This window comes from Hordeum vulgare, chromosome 4H (assembly GCF_904849725.1).
Source record: "Hordeum vulgare subsp. vulgare chromosome 4H, MorexV3_pseudomolecules_assembly, whole genome shotgun sequence".
Taxonomy (NCBI): domain Eukaryota; kingdom Viridiplantae; phylum Streptophyta; class Magnoliopsida; order Poales; family Poaceae; genus Hordeum; species Hordeum vulgare.
In genome coordinates, this window is record NC_058521.1 from 13,954,603 (window position 1) to 13,975,209 (window position 20,607).

A 20,607-nucleotide genomic window follows, 5' to 3' on the forward strand; every position below is an offset into this window, starting at 1 on the left:
GTGATGAAGGATGGTTGGTGATGACGACGACGTTGATTTCCCCTCTCCGACGCCCAAATCAGACTCCAGATCTACCCTCCCGAGGAAGAACATGAGCTGTTAAAACGCGATGATTTCTTCTCCTTGATTTTTTCTCCGCAAATGAGAATAAATAGGAGTGGAAAATAGGCCATTAGAGCTTCAGGGGCCCCACAAGCCCAGGGGGCGCGACCTAGGGGGCCTGTAGGCTTGTGGCCTGGGGGTGTCCCCTCTTCGGTAGATTCTTTCGCTGGTATGTTTTATTAAATCCAAAAATATTCTTTGTAAATTTTCATGTCAATCCGAGAACTTTTATTTCTGCACAAAAATAACACCAAGGCAATTCTGAAGAAAACAACGTCACTCCAGGTTAGTTCCATTCAAATCATGCAAATTAGAATCCTAAACAAGGGCAAAAGAGTTTGGAAAAGTAGATACATTGGAGACGTATCACGGGGAACTCGCCAAACCTCGCAGTTTTGGCCTATTTTGGCCAGTTTTCTATGCTATTACTCACTGATTTTGGGTCTCGCTGCGATATAAACGTTTTGGAAACCCTGGGGTCCAGTTACAGGGAACTCGTTGATACGTCTCCACCGTATCTACTATTCCAAACTCTTTTGCCCTTGTTTTGGACTCTAATTTGCATGATTTGAATGGAACTAACCCGGACTGACGTTGTTTTCAGCAGAATTGCCATGTTGTTGTTTTTGTGCAGAAATTGAAGTTCTCGGAACGTCCTGAAAATTTATGGAGAATTTTTCTGGAAAATATGAAAAATACCTGCGCAAAGATCGACCGGAGGGGATGGGCCAGTGGGCCACAAGTCGTGTTGCCGCGCCCCCCCTGGCCGCGGCAACCAAGCTTGTGGGGCCCACGTGGGTCTGCCGCCCCCAACTCTAGCTCTATAAATTCACTTTCGTCCTGAAAAAAATCAGAAGAGAAGATTTCGTCGCGTTTGTGATACGGAGGCGCCGCCACATCCTGTTCTTCATCTGGAGGGCAGATCTGGAGTCCGTTTTGGGCTCGGGAGAGGGGAAATCGTTGCCATCGTCATCATCAACCTTCTTCCCTCTCCAATTCCCTGAAGCTCCTTATCGTTCGTGAGTAATCTATTCGTAGGCTCGCTGGGCGGTGATGAGTAGGATGAGATCTATCATGTAATTGAGTTAGTTTTGACGGGGATTGATCCCTAGTATCCACTATGTTCTGAGATTGATGTTGCTACTACTTTGCCATGCTTAATGCTTGTCACTAGGGCCCGAGTGCCATGATTTCAGATCTAAAATTATTATGTTGTCACCAATATATGTGTGTTTTAGATCCGATCTTGAAAGTTGTAGTTACCTACTATGTGTTATGACCCGGCAACCCCGGAGTGACAATAACCGGAACCACTCCCGGTGATGACCATAGTTTGAGGAGTTCATGTGTTCACCAAGTGCTAATGCGTTGTTCCGGTTCTTTATTAAAATGAGAACCTTAATATCCCGTAGTATCCTTTTGGACCCCGCTGCCACGGGAGGGATGGACAATAGATGTCATGCAAGTTCTTTGCCCTAAGCATGCATGACTACACACGGAATGCATGCCTACATCACATTGACGAACGGGAGCTAGCCACATATCTCTCCGTGTTATAACTGTTGCATGATGAATGTCATCCAAATGAATCACCAACCCATTGCCTACGAGTTTGTCCCACTGCTGCTGCTACTTGTTTTGCTCCGCTGTTGTTACTACTGTTGCTTGCTACTGCTGCTACTTGCTACTATTGCTACTTGCTACTGTTGTTTCTACTGTTGTTCCTTGCCACTACTGTTACTCATTACGGTGCTGCTACCTGCTACAATACTTTTTCGCTCGACGTTGACGGGAAAGAATATTCCCGTCCACGGGCAACTTCTCGTGCCATTGATACAACAGTTAGGAATAGTCTGCCTTGTCAACAGATCGTTTCTGACACCGTTGTTATCATACTACTTTGCTGCTGATAATTTGCTTGCAGATACTAATCTTTCAGGTGTGGTTGAATCTGACACATTCAGCTGCTAATACTTGAGAGTATCCTCTCCCTTCATGTCCGGCGAACCAACAAATTTGGGTTGAATACTCTACCCTCGAAAACTGCCGCGAACCCACGCGCTGGTGGGCCATTGTAAGACAATTGCTAATTGTTGAGCAACTCAGAGCAGTTCTGGCTCTCTTGTCGCGAAGGCATCAAGTCAGGAACACTTTAACAACATTCTTCTAGTGTCGTTGCCGGGGACTGCCGTTAGCAGCATTTTTCTGGCGCCGTTGACAGGAAGGATTGCTATATTCTCTGAGTCACTTGGGATTTATATCTGCTGATCACTATGAAGAATCTGAAAGATCCAAAAACCAAAGTCTTGCCCTCAACTACGAGGGGAGGTAAGGAACTACCATCTAGCTCTGCACTTGATTCACCTTCAGTTATGAGTAAGTTTGCGACATCACCTCCTGCTAGAAATCTTGATATGTCGCCTATGCTTGATGATGCTATGCCTGATACTGCTAGAGATGCTATGCGTGATACTGCTAGAGATGCTATGCCTGATACTGCTAGAGATGCTATGCCTCATACTGCTAGAGATGTATGCCTAATACTGCTAGAGATGCTATGCCTGATACTGCTTTGCCTGATGATGCTAGAGATGCTATTTTGCCTGATGATGCTTTGCTTGATACTGCTAGAGATACTACTTTGCCTGATGTGCCACTAGGGGTGTTCCTTGATGCTCATATTGCTAGAGTTACTGCCAATGCTCGTGATGCTTCTGAAACTGCCAATACTGTTGAGATAGAACCTGTTTTTCTCCTGCTAGATCTAGCTCTCCTAGATATGAATTGCCTGATATACCTGAGGGTTACGTTATGGAGGGAGAGATAGCTGAGGATTTTCTTGCGTGCAAGGATGCCTATGACGCTGAGAAATTACTTCTCAAGTGGAAGGAAAAATCTCTGAAAGCTAGGATGAAATACTACCCAAAGTTTGCCACTTCACCTATATTTATCACCGATAAGGATTGTGAACTCTCTGTCGATCCTAAGATAATCTCTCTAGTTGAATCTGATCCTTTCCACGGTTATGAGTCTGAGACGGTCGTAGCCCATCTTACCAAACTACGCGATATAGCCACCCTTTTCACGAGTGAGGAGAAGATCCGCCACTACTATATCCTTATGCTGTTTCCTTTCTCTCTAAAGGATGATGCTAAAACCTGGTTCACTTCTCTTGCTCCTGGATGTGTGAGTAGTCCCCAGGATATGGTCTATTACTTCTGTGAGAAATATTTCCCTGCCCATAAGAAGCAAGCTGCCTTGCAGGAAATATACAACTTTGCTCAACTCAAAGAAGAGAGTCTCCCACAAGCTTGGGGGAGGCTCGTCCAGCTACAGAATGCTTTGCCTGATCACCCTCTTAAGAAGAACGAGATACTTGATATCTTCTATAACAGACTTACCGATGTTTCTAGAGACCACCTACATAGTTGTGCCGGTTGTGGATTTAGGGAACGAACTGTAGAACAAGCTGAGATCCTATTGAATAACACCTTGATCAACGATAATGCTTGGACTATTCCCGAACCACCTCCTAAGCCAACTCCGAAGAAAAGAGGTATTATATTCCTCAGTCCCTAAGATATGCAAGAAGCCAAGAAATCTATGCAAGATAAAGGCATTAGATCTGAAGATGTCAAAAATCTACCACCTATCGAAGAGATCCATGGTCTCGATAAACCGATACAGGTAGTGGAAGTAAATTCTCTGCGTAGGTTTGATGAGAGTGATATTCCTTTTGATAAACCTGCTAGCCTATGCTTTGATGAATTTGACAACTTTGTTGCCAAACAACTGAGTTTCAATGACTATGTTAGCAGACATTTGGACCAAAGTACTCGTATGCTTAGTCATTTAAGTGCTTGTGTAGACAGAGATGTCAATGATTTGGAGCTTCGGAGTAAACATGCCTCTATGATTACTACTCAGGTAGAACAAGTACTTAAAGCTCAGAATAACCTGCTCAATAAACTAAATGACAACTATGTCAGATTTATTACTAGAGGAGGCAAAATGACTCAGGAACCTTTGTATCCTGAGGGTCATCCTAAGAGAATTGATCAAGATTCTGAAGGAATTAATGCTGATACACCCAATCATCCTAAGGAGAAGAAGAAGGATGATAGAAACATGCATGTTAGTTCACCAAATACTGTCACACCTGAAGAAGCAAATGATATTTCTGCGTCTGATGCAGAAACACAATCTGGTGATGAACAAGAACCTGGTGACAATATGGACAGCGATGTTCATAATGGTGCTCAACCTAGCAATGATAAGGGTGTGTAGATTGAACCTACGGTTAATCGTGATAACCCAAAACCTAAGAGATACGATAAGAATGACTTCAGTGCTAGGAAGCATGGTAAAGAAAGGGAGCCATGGGTTCATAGACCTATGCCCTTTCCTCCTAAGCCATCCAAGAAAAAGGATGATGAGGATTTTGAGCGCTTTATTGAAATGATAAGACCCGTCTTTCTGCAGATGTGGTTAGTTGATATGCTCAAAATGTCTCCATATGCCAAGTACATGAAAGATATCGTGACCAATAAATGGAAGATACCAGATCTTGAGATCTCCACCATGCTTGCCAATTACTCTTTCAAAGGTGGAACTCCTAAGAAACTTGGTGATCCCGGAGTGCCCACTATACCTTGCTCCATTAAAGGAAACTACGTAAGAACTGCCTTATGTGACCTTGGAGCCGGAGTTAGTGTTATGCCTCTCTCTCTTTATCGTAGACTTGAACTGGATAAGTTGACACCCACTGAAATCTCTCTACAAATGGCCGACATATCAACTGCTTTCCCTCTTGGTATTTGCGAAGATGTGCCTGTTGTGGTTGCTAACACCACTATCTTAACAGACTTTGTTATTTTGGATATTCCCGAGGACGATGCCATGGCTGTCATCCTCGGAAGACCCTTTTCAAACACTGCAGGGGCTGTTATAGATTGCAACAAAGGCAATGCCACTTTCCATGTCAACGGTAATGAGCATACCGTGCACTTTCCGAAGAAACGATATCAAGTACATTGCATCAATGCTATTGAAAAAACTTCATCGATTGTTATTGGGAGATTCGAATGCCCTATTCCTCGTGTCAAGATGAAGTATGAATTGCTTGTTGGGGAGATTCATATCCCCATTGAGGTGACTTAGTGGCTATTCGAAAATTCTCCGTTTCCTTTTGTGATTCGAGAAAGTTTTGTTATAAGGATTTGATCAACCCCATTGACGGATTGCTTTCGATGACCATGAAATGGATGAATCAAAGAGTCACATACCTCTGTTTTAAGCTTTCACTTTCTGTTGCTTAGAAGAAAAATGATAGGTTTAGTTTAGTTTTCCCTATTTTCTGTTTTAGCGTCCCGGAGAAAAATACCCCGAAAATAAAAGTTATCTGATGGTCCTGAAAATCTAGTATGATTTTTTCTGGAATATTTGAGAAATACTAGGACTGAGAGCTCGCCTGGGGGCCACCCGAGTGGGCCACAAGCCCTGTCACCGCGGCCACCCCCCTGTCCGCGGCAAGCAAGCTTGTGGAGCCCATAGGTCCCCCTTCCACTCATTCCATCTCCCATCCTCTTCCTCTACCTCCAAAAAAAAATCTTTTCGCAGCTCAAACCCGTATTCTTGCTCATTTGACAGTGATTTTCGATCTCCTTGCTCAAAGCACCATTCTCCGAACCGTTTTGGGGAAATTAGTCCTTGGTAAGTGACTCCTCCATTGGTCCAATTAGTTTTTGCTCTAGTGCTTTATCCTTCGCGTATTCTTGGTACCTTGGTGACCCTGTTCTTGAGCTTGAAATGTTGATTTTAGCTTGTCCCAAGTAGTTTTAGCACGTGATACGGTCTCTAAGCACTAGTAGGAGTAGTTGCTACGAGTTTGGTTAATCTCTATTCACTTTTCTTTCAAAGTCTCTAAAAATTTCAGAATTTTTCAGAGCTAGAAAAGGAAAAATATGAGGAGGTTCTTGAGAGGCTCTTCAAGCCGTAACCCCAAGGAGGATGAGAAGAACCTCTCCAAGGACGTGGTTCCTCGAGTCACAGAAGTTCGAGCGTGCGAGTGGCCAAGTGATGAATTTTTGCGCGTCGCGGGCTTTATGAAGACTTTTATTACTTGGTGGAGAACGTGAGTCTTACCGCGTTCGTTGAAGATAAGTGCTCACAATACCTCTTCCTCACCAATATTTTCGTTCAAAGCTTCAACTTTTATCCGAGGAAGAATCCTCCCATGGTTGAGTTCATGTTGTACGATATCCCCCAGTGCATGACACTACAGGATATTTGCAATGCATGCAAATTACCTTATGTTGGGGATATTCATGATCCTCATCCATGGGACTTGGAGGATTCATACGTACTATTGCTGTTGGAGAGGATAGAGGAGTGTCTCGCGCTAGAATTGCTAGCATACATTTTCCTGTGCTTCGGTACTTCTCATTATTTGTGGGAAAAAGTTTGATTGGCCGTGGGGAGGCTGGATCACTTAGTTCTCCAGACCTTGCGGTTTTGCGCGAAGGCCTTTATAGCACTAAGACTTATAGCCCAGGTGCTATAGTAGCGCAGCGGTTGAACACAAACCATTCCAAAGGTGTCGTCTATGGAGGTATCTATGCTACTCGTCTTGCTAGACACTTTGAGATACTTATTAGACTTCGCGAGGAAGAAGAGATGCTTCTTCCTAAGAAATATCTGGATTATGACAGCATGGTTCACCATGATTTTCTGGATAGAGATGCTAGTAGACGGATGATTTATAACCTGGTATTTAGTCAGGGTACTCGAGAGAATATTACTTTGCCTGCCCCTTCTTTGTTCGATCTTCATGCAGGCTGGTACACTATTATGCCTTCGGACATCTACGCATATTGGGTCTTAGCCCAACCACAGGTGCCCGTGCCCGAGCCGCCAGTCGAGTACCAGACGCCAGTTTATCAGTGGGAGCCAGAGGAGCTCACACAACAGTGGCATCCACAGTCCGCTCCGGAGTATCCCGGAGCTGGTTATTTCCCGCCTTGGGAGTAGACCAAGCTAGGCCAAAAGCCTAAGCTTGGGGGAGTACGTGTTCTCACCGACCTTACATTCATGCTTATGCTTTCACTTTGTTCGTCGGTGTTCATACTTTGCCACTGTATTATCCATGCTAGTTTATTTTCGTTTTCTTGTTTTCTTGTTTGTGTCCTTTTGAGAAAACCCAAAAAGATTTTCCTTTCTTCTTTTGCTTGTTGGGAGCTTTCCCGTGTAAATAGTTTTCTTTTTCTTTGGGTCAAGGTAGAAGATATTGGTTACAATGTTTAGTAGCTCTTGCATGCATACCTGTTTAGCTTTCAAACAGCCATATTACTTTGTCTTCTCCTTTGTGTTTGCCTGCAGATTCAGCTTAGTCCAATGCACGAGCACTCTTATTACTTTTCACATCGTTCGGTCGTGCAAGTGAAAGGCAATAATGATGATATATGATGAAGTGACTGAGACTCGAAAAGCTGGTATGAACTCTATCTATTTTGTTTTTGTAAACATGACTAGCTTGTCGTCCCAGATTCTGCTTTGTTGTGGGAGAACCATGTTTGCAATGACAACTTAGAGATCATAGTTTCTGATGCCATGCTTATTTAGCTAGGAGCTTATAATGGTTTGTCTTGAATGCCAACATAGATTTTGAGATGACTATGATGTAGTATGATAGGATGGTATTCTCCTTTGAATGATTCAAGTGGCTTGACTTGGCGCATGTTCATGCATGTAGTTGAAAGAAAATCAACATAGCCTCTATGATGTTCGTGTTCATGGTGATTTATATCCTATTCATGCTTGCACTCCATGTTAGTCAAACTCATTGCATCCTGATTACTGTTGTCGCTCTCTAGTTGGTCGTTTCCCAGTCTTTTGCTAGCCTTCACTTGTACTAAGCGGAATACTGCTTGTGCATCCACTTCCATGAACCCAAATGTTTTTCCATGAGAGTCCACCATACCTACCTATGTGCGGTATTTACGTGCCGTTCCAAGTAAATTTGCATGTGCCATTCTCTAAACCTTCAAGAAATAATCTGTTTTGCATACCCGAACCGCTCATGTGGTGACAGGGGGCTATTGGTATCTTCCATGTTAGGCGTGTTATCCTCGACATGTGTTTATTCACTATCATTCACGAGAAAGGGGCCGGTAATTGGAATGCCCAGTTCCACGCTTAAATCGAAAACATAACTGTAAAACAAGACTCCCCCCGGATTGATGTTACTATGGACGACACCCGAGGATTGGGCTAGCCGTGGAGTGTGATTGATTGGTGGTGGGGGAGTTAAAACTTTACTTTTCTGTTTGGGAACCGCCTATAGCATGAGTAGCGTGGAAGATATTGAGAACTCTTGGTCATTGCGTTGACAATGAAAGCATGCCACCCAAAATTATTACCTCTATTTTCAAAGCTTGAGCTCTGGCACCTCTGCAAATCAATGCTTCCCTCTGTGAAGGGCCTGTCTATTTATTTTCCTATTGAGTCATCCTCTTCTTATATAAGCACCAACTAGAGAGCACCTCTGTCATTTTTATGCTTTGCTTTTGATTGATATTGAGTATGACTATGACTGAATCTTCGTTGCTATGAATTACAATGTTTAGTCAGCCCTTGATCTTTGAAAGTGCTCTGCATTTATGTTTTGCGGTCTTAGAAAGAGCTAGCGAGATACCACCTATTCATATTGTTTCATGCTTGTTTTGATTGAATTGTTGGTATCTGAAAATCATTATTATTTGCCCGCTAGCTGATTATGCCATTGATATTAGTCTACCATGAGACCTTTGTGTCACTTGCTTATGTGGTTAACTTGTGATCTTGCTAAAATTCTGGTTACGAGTTAGACATAGTTGCAACAACAAGATCAAACAGAGTTTGTCAAAGTTTTTCTTTCTCTTTCAGTTTGTCAACTGAGTTGCTTGAGGACAAGCAAGGTTTTAAGCTTGGGGGAGTTGATACGTCTCCACCGTATCTACTTTTCCAAACTCTTTTGCCCTTGTTTTGGACTCTAATTTGCATGATTTGAATGGAACTTACCCGGACTAACGCTGTTTTCAGCAGAATTGCCATGGTGTTGTTTTTGTGCAGAAATGAAAGTTCTTGGAACGTCCTGAAAATTTACGAAGAATTTTTCTGGAAAATATGAAAAATACCTGCGCAAATATCCACCGGAGGGGATGGACCAGTGGGCCACAAGCCCTGTTGCCGCGGCCCCCCTGGCTGCGGCAACCAAGCTTGTGGGGCCCACGTGGGTCTGCCGCCCCCAACTCCGGCTCTATAAATTCACTTTCCTCCCGAAAAAAATCAGAAGAGAAGATTTCGTCGCGTTTGCAATACGGAGGCGCCGCCACATCCTGTTCTTCATCTGGAGGGCAGATTTGGAGTCCGTTTTGGGCTCCGGAGAGGGGAAATTGTCGCCATCGTCATCATCAACCTTCTTCCCTCTCCAATTCCATGAAGCTCTTCATCGTTCGTGAGTAATCTATTCGTAGGCTCGCTGGGCGGTGATGAGTAGGATGAGATCTATCATGTAATCGAGTTAGTTTTGACGGGGATTGATCCCTAGTATCCACTATGTTCTGAGATTGATGTTGCTACTACTTTGCCATGCTTAATGCTTGTCACTAGGGCCCGAGTGCCATGATTTCAGATCTGAAATTATTATGTTGTCACCAATATATGTGTGTTTTAGATCCGATCTTGCAAGTTGTAGTTACCTACTATGTGTTATGACCCGGCAACCCCGGAGTGACAATAACCGGAACCACTCCCGGTGATGACCATAGTTTGAGGAGTTCATGTGTTCACCAAGTGCTAATGCGTTGTTCCGGTTCTTTATTAAAAGGAGAACCTTAATATCCCGTAGTATCCTTTTGGATCCCGCTGCCACGGGAGGGATGGACAATAGATGTCATGCAAGTTCTTTTCCCTAACCACGTATGACTACACACGGAATGCATGCCTACATCACATTGACGAACGGGAGATAGCCACATATCTCTCCGTGTTATAATTGTTGCAAGATGAATGTCATCCAAACGAATCACCGACCCATTGCCTACGAGTTTGTCCCATTGCTGCTGCTACTTGTTATGCTCTGCTGCTGTTACTACTGTTGCTTGCTACTTGCTATTGTTGCTACTTGCTACTGTTGTCACTAATGTTGTTCCTTGCCACTGTTGTTACTCGTTACGCTGCTGCTACCTGCTACAATACTTATTCGCTCGACGTTGACGGGAAAGAATATTTCCCGTCCACGGGCAAGTTCTGGCGCCATTGATACAACAGTTAGGAATAGTCTGCCTTGTCAACAGATCGTTTCTGACACCGTTGTTATCATACTACTTTGCTCTTGATACTTTGCTTGCAGATACTAATCTTTCAGGTGTGGTTGAATCTGACACATTCAGCTGCTAATACTTGAGAGTATCCTCTCCCTTCCTGTCCGGCGAACCAACAAATTTGGCTTGAATACTCTACCCTTGAAAACTCCCGCGAACCCACGCGCTGGTGGGCCATTGTAATACAATTGCTAATTGTTGAGCAACTGGGAGCAGTTCTGGCTATGTTGTCGCGAAGGCATCAAGTCAGGAACACGTCAACAACATTCTTCTAGTGTCGTTGCCGGGGACTGCCGTTAGCACTCGTCAAAACTCACAGTTTTGGCCTATTCTCGCTAGTTTTCTATACTATACTCATTGATTTTGGGTGCCGCTGCAATCCGAACGCTTCGGGAACCCTAGGGTCCGATTACGGGAACTCGTCAAAACTCACAGTTTTGGCCTATTCTTGCCAGATTTCTATGGTATTACTCACTGATTTGGGGTCCCGCTTTGATCGGTTTAGGGAACTCGTCGAAACTCACAGATTTGGCCTATTCTAGCGAGTTCTTTATACTATTACTCACTGATTTTTGGTCTCGCTGCGATCCGAATGTTCGGGGAGCCCTGTGGTTCGGCTACACGGTACTCATCAAAACCCGCGGTTTGTGCCTATTCTCGCCAATTTTATATGCTATTAATCAATCATTTTGGGTCCCACTGCAATCTAAACGTTCGGGGAACCCTGCGGTCCGATTACGGGGAAATCGTCAAAACTTCCAGATTTGGCTTATTCTCGATAGTATTGTATGCTATTACTCACTGATTTTGGCTCATGTTGCCGTCCAAACGTTCGGGGAACCCCGGGGTCCAGTTAGGGTACTCGTCAAAACTCATAGCTTTGGCCTATTATCGTCAGTTTTCTATGCTCTTAGCCACTGATTTTTGGGTCCCGGTGCGATCCGAATACTCGGGGAACCCCGGGGTACGCTTACGGGCAATTCGTCAAAACTCACTCATTTTGGGACCAGCTGAGAACCAAACGTCCGAGGAACCTCGCGGTCCGGTTACGAGGAACTCGTCAAAACTTGTAGTTTTGGCCTATTATGGCTAGTTTTCTATATTATTACTCACTCATTTTGGGACCCGCTGCGATCCCAATGTTCGGGGAACCCTGGGGTCCGTTTATAGCGCACTCACCAAAACTCGCTGTTTTGGCCTATTCTGGCCAGTTTTCTATGGCATTACTTACTGATTTTGGTTCTCGCTATGATCCAAATGTTCTGGGAAACCCGTGATCCAACTACGGGTTATTCTTCGAACCCGTAGTTTTTGCCTACTCTGGCCAATTTTCTATGCTATTACTCACTCATTTTGGGTCCCGGTGCAATCCATACATTCGGGGAACCCTGTGGTCCGGTTACGGGGAACTCATCAAAACTCTGAGATTTGGCCTATTTTGGTCAGTTCTGTATGCTATTACTCGCTAATTTAAGCCCATGTTACCATCCAAACGTTCGGGGAACCCCGGGGTCTAGTTACCCGGTACTCGTCAAAACTCACAGCTTTGGCCTATTCTGGCCAGCTTTCTATACTATTAGTCACTCATTTTGGGTCTCCGGGTGACTTGAACGTTTGGGGAACCCCGAGGTCCGGTTACTGGGAACTCGTCAAAACTCGGAATTTTAGCCTATTCTTGTCAGTTTTCTATGCTCTTACTCACTAAATTTTTAGGTCCCGCTGCGATCCGAGCGTTGCGGGAACCCGGGTTCCGGTTACGGGGAACTCGTCCAAACTCGCAGTTTTGGCCTATGATGGCCAATTTTCTATACTATTACTCACTCATTTTGGGACCCGCTGAGAGCCAAACTTCCGGGGAACTTCGGGGTCCGGTTACGGGGCACTCGTCAAAACTCGTAGTTTTGGCTTATTATAGCAAGTTTTCTATACTACTACACACTCATTTTGGGACCCGCTGCAATCTGAATGTTTGGGGAACGCCGGGGTCCGGGGTCCGGCTACGGGGTACTCGTCAAAACCCGCAGATTTTGCCTATTCTTGCCAACTTTCTATGCTATTAATCAATCATTTTGGTTCCCGCTGCAATCAAAAAATTCGAGGAACCTTGCTGTCCGGTTACGGGGAACTCGTCAAAACTCCCAGATTTGGCCTATTTTGACCACTTTTGTATGCTATTACTCACGTATTTTGGGTCATGTTGCTATCCAAACGTTCAGGGAACCCCGGGGTCCGGTTACGGGGTACTCATCAAAACTCACAGCTTTGGCCAATTCTGGCCAGCTTTCTATACTACTACTCACTCATTTTGGGTCCTCGGGCGACCCGAACGTTCGGGGAACCCCGAGGTTCGGTTAGGGGAAACTCGTCAAAACTTGCAGTTTTGGCCTATTCTCGTCGGTTTTCTATGCTATTAATCACTGACTTTTGGGTCCCGCTGCGATCCGAACGCTCGGGAAACCCCAGGGTCCGGTTACGGGTAATTCGTCAAAACTCGCAGTTTTGGCCTATGCTGGCCAGTTTTCCATACTATTACTCACTCATTTTGGGACCCACTAAGAACCAAACATCTGGGGAACCTCGGGTCCGGTTACAAGGAACTCGTCAAAACTCGCAGTTTTGGCCTATTATGTCTAGTTATTATACTTTTACTCACTAATTTTGGGACCTGCTGCAGATTACGGGGAACTCGTCCAAACTCAGAGATTTGGCCTATTCTAGGCAGTTTTCTATACTATCACTCGCTGATTTTGGTTCTCGCTACGATCCGAGCGTTCGGGGAATCCCGGGGTCCGGCTACGGGGTACTCGTCGAAACCCGTAGTTTTTGCCTATTCTGGCTAATTATGTATCCTATTAATGAATCATTTTAGGTCCCGTTGCAATCCAAACGTTCGGGGAACCCTGCGGTCCGGTTACGGGGAACTCATCAAACTCCCAGATTTGGCCTATTCGGGCTAGTTTTGTATGCTATTAATCACTGATTTTGGCCCATGTTGCCATCAAAACATTCGGGGAACCTCGGGGTCTGGTTACGGGGTACTCGTAAAAAATCAGAGCTTTGGCCTATTTTGGCCAACTTTCTATACAATTACTCACTCATTTTGGGTCTCGGGGCGACTCGAACGTTCGGAGATGTCGAACTCATCAAAATTCACAATTTTGGCCTCTTCTCGTCGGTTTACCATGCTCTTACTCATTGATTTTTGGGTCCCGCTGCGATCCGAACGCTCGGGGAACCCCGCGGTCTGATTACGGGGTGTTCGTCAAAACTCGCAATTTTGGCCTATGCTGGCCACTTTTGTTTTCTATTACTCACTCATTTTGGGACCGTTGAGAACCTAACGTCCGGGGAACCTCGGGGTCCGGTTATGAGGAACTCGTCAAAACTCATAGTTTTGGCCTATTATGGCTAGTTTTCTATATTATTACTTAGTGATATTGGTTCTCGCTATGATCCGAACGTTCGGGGAACCCCGGGGTCCGGCTTCGGGGTACTCATCAAAACCTGCAGTTTTGCCTATTCTGGCCATTTTTCTATGGTATTAATCAATCATTTTGGTTCCCGCTGCAATCGAAACGTTCGGGGAACCCTGCGGTCTCGTGACGGGGAACTCGTAAAAACTCCTAGGTTTGGCCTATTCTGGCCAGTTTTGTATGCTATTACTCATTGATTTTGGCTCATGTTCCCATCCAAATGTTCGGGGAACCCCGGGGTCCGGTTACGGGGAACTCGTCAAAACTCAGAGCTTTCGCCTATTCTGGCCAGCTTTCTATACTACTACTAACTCATTTTGGGTCCCGGGGGGACCCGAACGTTCGGGGAACCCCAAAGTTCGGTTACGGGGAACTCGTCAAAACATGCAGTTTTGGCCTATTCTCGTCAGTTTTCTATGCTATTACTCACTGATTTTTGGGTCCCGCTGCGATCCAAAAGCGCGGAGAACCCCGGGGTCGGGTTACGGGGAATTTGTCAAAACTCGCAGTTTTGGCATATGGTGGCTAGTTTTCTATACTATTACTCAATCATTTTGGGACCCGCTAAGAACCAAACGTCCAGGGAACCTCGGGTCCGGTTACAGGGAACTCGTCAAAACTCGCAGTTTTGGCCTATTATGGCTAGTTTTCTATACTATTACTCACTGATTTTGGGACCCGCTGCGATCCTAATGTTCGGGGAACCCCGGGGTCTTGTTACGGGGAACTCGCCAAAACTTGCTGTTTTGGCATATTCTGGCCAGTTTCCTATGCTATTACTCACTGATTTTGGGTCCCGTTGCAATCCGGATGTTCGGCGAACCCCGGGTTCCGGTTAAGGGGAATCCTTCAAAACTCGCGGATTTGGCCTATTCTAGCCAGTTTTCCATACTATCACTCATTTATTTTGTTCTCATTACGATTCGAACATTCGCGGAACCCCGTGGTCCAGCTACGGGGTACTCGTCAAAACCCGCAGTTTTGCCTATTCTGGCCATTTTTCAATGCTATTAATCAATCATTCTAGGTCCCGTTGCAATCCAAACATTCGGGGAACCCTGCGGTCCGATTACGGGGAACTCGTCAAAACTCCCAGATTTGGCCTATTCTGGCCAGTTTTATATGCTATTACTCACTGATTTTAGCTCATGTTGGCATCCAAACTTTTGCGGAACCCCGGGGTCCGGTTACGGGGTACTTATCAAAACTCACAGCTTTGGCCTATTCTGTCCAGCTTTCTATACTATTACTCACTCATTTTGGGTCCCGGGGCGACCCGGTTCGGGGAACCCCGAGGTCTGCTTACGGGGAACTCGTCAAAACTCGCAGTATTGGCCTATTATGGCTACTTTTCTATGCTATTACTTACTCATGTTGGGACCTGCTAAGAACCAAACGTCCGGGGAACGTCGAGTCCGGTTACGGGGAACTCATCAAATTTGAAGTTTTGGCCTATTTTCGCCAGCTTTCTATACAATTACTCACTCATTTTGGGTCTCGGGGCGACCCGAATGTTCGGGGAACCCCGAGGTCCGGTTATGGGGAACTCGTCAAATTCACAGTTTTGGCCTATTCTTGTCACTTTTCTACGCTCTTACTCACTGATTTTTGGGTCCCGCCGTGATCCGAACGCTCGGGGAATCCTGGGGTACGGTTACAGGGAATTCGTCAAAACTCGCAGTTTTGGCCTGTGATGGCCAGTTTTCTATCCTATTACTCACTCATTTTGGGAGCCGCTGAGAACCAAACATCCTGGGAACCTTTGTGTCCGGTTATGGGGAATTTGTAAAAACTCGCATTTTTGCCTATTATGGCTAGTTTTCTATACTATTACTCGTTGATATTGTTCTCGCTACTATTCGAACGTTCGGGGAACCCCGGGGTCCGGCTACGGGGTACTCGTCAAAACCCACAGTTTTGCCTATTCTGGCCAATTTTCTATGCTATTAATCAATCATTTTGGTTCCCGCTGCAATCCAAACGTTCGGGGGAACCATGCGGTCCGGTTGCGGGGAACTCGTCAAAACTCGCAGTTTTAGCCTATTATGGCCAATTTTCTAGGCTATTACTCACTAATTTTGGATCATTTGCCATCCAAATATTCAGGAAACCCCGTTGGCCGGTTTAGGGGTACTCGTCAAAACTCACAGCTTTGGCCTATTCTAGCCACTTTTCAATACTATAACTCAGTGATTTTGGGTCCGTGGGCGACCCGAACATTTGGGGAACCCCGAGGTCTGGTTACGGGGAACTCGTCGAAACTCGTGTTTTGGCCTATTCTCGTATGTTTTCTATGCTATTACTACTGAATTTTTGGTGCCGCTTCGGTCCGGACGCCGAGGGAACCCCGGGGTCCGGTTACGGAGAATTCATCAAAACTCGCACTTTTGGCCTATTATGGCTAGTTTTCTGTAGTATTAGTCACTCATATTGCTTCTCGCTACGATCTGAACGTTCGGAGAACCTCGGGGTCCGGCTACGGGGTAATCGCCAAAACCCGCAGTTTTGCATATTCTGGCCAATTTTCTATGCTATTAATGAATCATTTTGGTTCCCGCTGCAATCCAAACGCTCGGGGAACCCCGTGGTCCGGCTAAAGGGAATTCGACAAAACTCTCAGTTTTGGCCTATGCTGGCTAGTTTTCTATACTATTACTCACTCATTTTGGGACCCGCTGAGAACCAAATGTCTGGGGAACCTTGGGTCCGGTTACGGGAAACTCGTCAAAACTCATAGTTTTGTCCAATTATGGCTTATTTTCTATACAATTACTCATTGATTTTGGGACCCGTTGCGATCCGAATGTTCGGGGAACCCTGGGGTCCGGTTACGGAGAGCTCGTGAAAACTCACAGTTTTGGCCTATGTTGGCCAGTTTTCTATGCTATTACTCACTAATTTTGGTTCTCGCTACGATCCGAACATTCGGGGAACCCCGGGGTCCGGCTACGGGGTACTCGATGAAACCCACAATTTTTGACTATTCTGACCAATTTTCTATGTTATTACTCACTCATTTTGGGTCCCGCTGCAATCCAAACATTCAGGGAACCCTGTAGTCCGGTTACGGGGAAGTCATCAAAACTCATATATTTGGCCTATTATGGCCAATTCTGTATGCTATTACTCACTGATTTTGGCTCATGTTGCCATCCAAACGTTCGGGGAACCCCGGGGTCCGGTTACGGGGTACTCGTCAAAACTCACAGCTTTGGCCTATTCTGGCCAGCTTTCTATACTATTACTCACTCATTTTTTGTCCCGGGGCAACCCAAACGTTTGGGGAACCCCGAGGTACGGTCACGGGGAACTCGTCAAAACTCGCAGTTTTAGCCTATTCAGGTCTGTTTTCTATGATCTTACTTACTGATTTTTGGGTCCCGCTACGATCCGAATGCTCACGGAACGCCGGGATCTTGTTACGGGGAACTCGTCAAGACTCACAGTTTTGGGCTATGCTGGCCAATTTTCTATACTATTACTCACTCATTCTGGGACCCGCTGAGAACCAAACGTCAGGGGAACCTTCGGTCGGGTTACGGGGAACTCACCAAAACTCACAGTTTTGGCCTATTATGGCTAGTTTTCAATACTATTACTCACTCATTTTGGGACCCGCTGCGATTTGAATGTTCGGGGAACCCCGGGGTCCGGTTACGCGGAACTCGCCAAAAATCACAGTTTTGGCATATTCTGGCAAGTTTTCTATGCTATTACTCACTGATTTTGGGTCCCGCTGCGAACCTGATGTTCAGTGTACCCCGGGGTCCAGTTAAGGGGAACTCGTGAAACTCGCATATTTGGCCTATTCTAGCGAATTTTCTATACTATTACTCACGGATTTTGGTTCTTGCTATGGTCAAAATGTTCGGGGAACCCCGGGGTACGGTTATGTGGTACTCATCTAAACCCGCGGTTTTTGCCTATTCTGGCCAATTTTCTATGCTATTAATCAATCATTTTGGGTCCCGCTGCAATCCAAACATTCGGGGAACCTTGTGGTCCGGTTACGGGGAACTCGTCAAAACTCCCATATTTGGTCTATTCTGGCCAGTTTTGTATGGTATTACTCACTGATTTCGGCTCATGTTTTATACGTCCCAAACGTATGTATAATTTCTTCTTGCTCCATGCAAGTTTTGGGTGATATTCCTATGTGTTTTGTACACTTTCATACCTTTTTCAACATATTTGGACTAACCTACTAACTCAGTGCACCAAGTGCCAGTTTCTGTTTGCTGATGTGTGTGAATTGCAGGTTTATACCCATATTTACAGTGCCCGAAAAATTCCCCAAAAAATATATAAAAAATCAGCGTTCGAGAACACTCCATACGGCAAAAAGGAGGGCCAGAGGGGGGCACCAGGCCTCCAGGCGACCTGGTAGCGTGGCCTGCCCCCTAGCCGCGCGAGTAGGCCGCCTGGGTGGGGCCCACCCCCTCTGGTGCCCTACCTTGGCTCCTATTTTTACCCCCGCGGAGGAAACCCTGATTCCGGAACCCTTTTCTCCAAAAGCAATTCCGATTTCCACCGCCATCGCCAACAAGTCTCGGGGGACCAGAATTCCTGTGCCGCCACCCTGCCGGGACGGGGAAGTGCCCCCGGATTCATCTCCATCGACGTTGCTTCCTCCCTCCATGAAGCGGGAGTAGTTCCTCCTCGGGGTTGAGGTCTTCCAAAGTAGCTATGTGGTTAATTCTCTCTCCCATGATGTGATCTTGATTGTGATCATAGGCTATGTTAACCTAGGGTGATCCCATGATGTTTCCTCTTCTTCTATGTATTGGATTGATGTACTCACTTGATCTTATCTAGTATAATCCCCGAGACCATGGTGGCAGCGGTCTATTGGACATGGATTAGAAAATTATTTTCATGAGTGATTTCCTCTTTTGTGAATTGATTGAACATTGAGAGTCTCTTGGTGCTTGTCTTTGACTATCCTTGAGATAAGTTGTGGTGTTTGTGGTACTCTCTTTGGATGGCCACGGTGACATTGGGAAATCCATAGATGAGAACTAGGAACTCTAAGGTGTTCTTTTGTAGCCCTACATAATTCTCGTCCTCCCTTGATCACAAATGAATAACCTCCAAGTACATCACCATTGCATGTTTTAGTGGAAATATCATGTGATTAGACTATGTTAATGTTGTTGGGAGTTGCCACTAGTGAAAGTATGAAGCCTAGGCCTTTTTTCTCACCATTGTTACACCGTTTATGCTCACTTTTGTCACTTGTTACCTGATACGTCTCAAACGTATCTATAATTTTTGATGGTTTCACGCTGTTATCTTGCCTTCTTTGTATGTTTTACGTACCTTTTATATCTTTTTGGGACTAACTTATTAATTCAGTGCCAAGTGCTAGTTCCTGTTTTTTCCGTGTTTTTGACTCTTTTCAGATCTAATTTTGGAACGGAGTCCAAACGGAATAAAAACCCCGAAATGATTTTTTTCCCGAACGGAAGAAGTCCAGGGGCTTTTGGGCCAAGCCAGGTGGGCTCCAGGGAGCCAACAAGCCCCCACTCCGCCACCGGGGGAGGCGGCGGTGGGCAGGCTTGTGGCCTCCCTGGCCGCCCCCTGACCTAGGTCTTTGGCCTATAAATTCCCAAATATTTCGCTAAAAACCAGGGGAGCCTCGAAAATACTTTTCCGCCGCCGCAAGCTTCCGTTTCCGCGAGATCTCATCTGGAGACCATTCCCGGCACCCAGCCGGATGGGACTTTGGAGGTGGAGGGCTTCTTCTTCATCATCATCGCCCCTCCAATGACTCGTGAGTAGTTCACTTCAAACCTACGGGTCCGTAGTTAGTAGCTAGATGGCTTCTTCTCTCTCTTGGATCTTCAATACAAAGTTCTCCATGATCTTCATGGAGATCTATCCGATGTAATCTTCTTTGGCGGTGTGTTTGTCGAGATCCAATGAATTGTGGACTTGTGATCAGATTATCTATGATATATATTTGAGTCTTTGCTGATTTCTTATATGCATGATTTGATATCCTTGTAAGTCTCTCCGAGTCTTGAGTTTTGTTTGGCCAACTAGATCTATGATTCTTGCAATGGGAGAAGTGCTTGGTTTTGGGTTCTACCATGTGGTGACCTTTCCCAGTGACAGTAGGGGCAGCAAGGCACACATCAAGCAGTTGCCATCAAGGGTAAAAAGATGGGGTTTTTATCATTGGTTTGAGATTATCCCTCTACATCATGTTATCTTGCTTAAGGCGCTACTCTGTTCTTATGGACTTAATACACTAGATGCATGTTGGATAGCGGTCGACGTGTGGAGTAATAGTAGTAGATGCAGAAAGTATCGGTCTACTTGTTTCGGACGTGATGCCTATAGAAATAATCATTGCATAGATATCGTCACGACTCTGCACAGTTCTATCAATTGCTCGACAGTAATTTGTTCACCCACCGTCTACTTGCTTTCATGAGAGAAGCCACTAGTAAACACTACGGCCCCCGGGTCTATTCACATCCATCGTTTACATCTCCGCTTTTACTTTGCTTTGTTACTTTGTTGCTTTCAGTTCTCACTTGGCAAACAATCTATAAGGGATTGATAACCCCTTCATAGCGTTGGGTGCAAGCTTTTGTGTTTGTGCAGGATCTTGAGATACTCTTCCGCCGGATTGAGACCTTGGTTCTCAAACTGAGGGAAATACT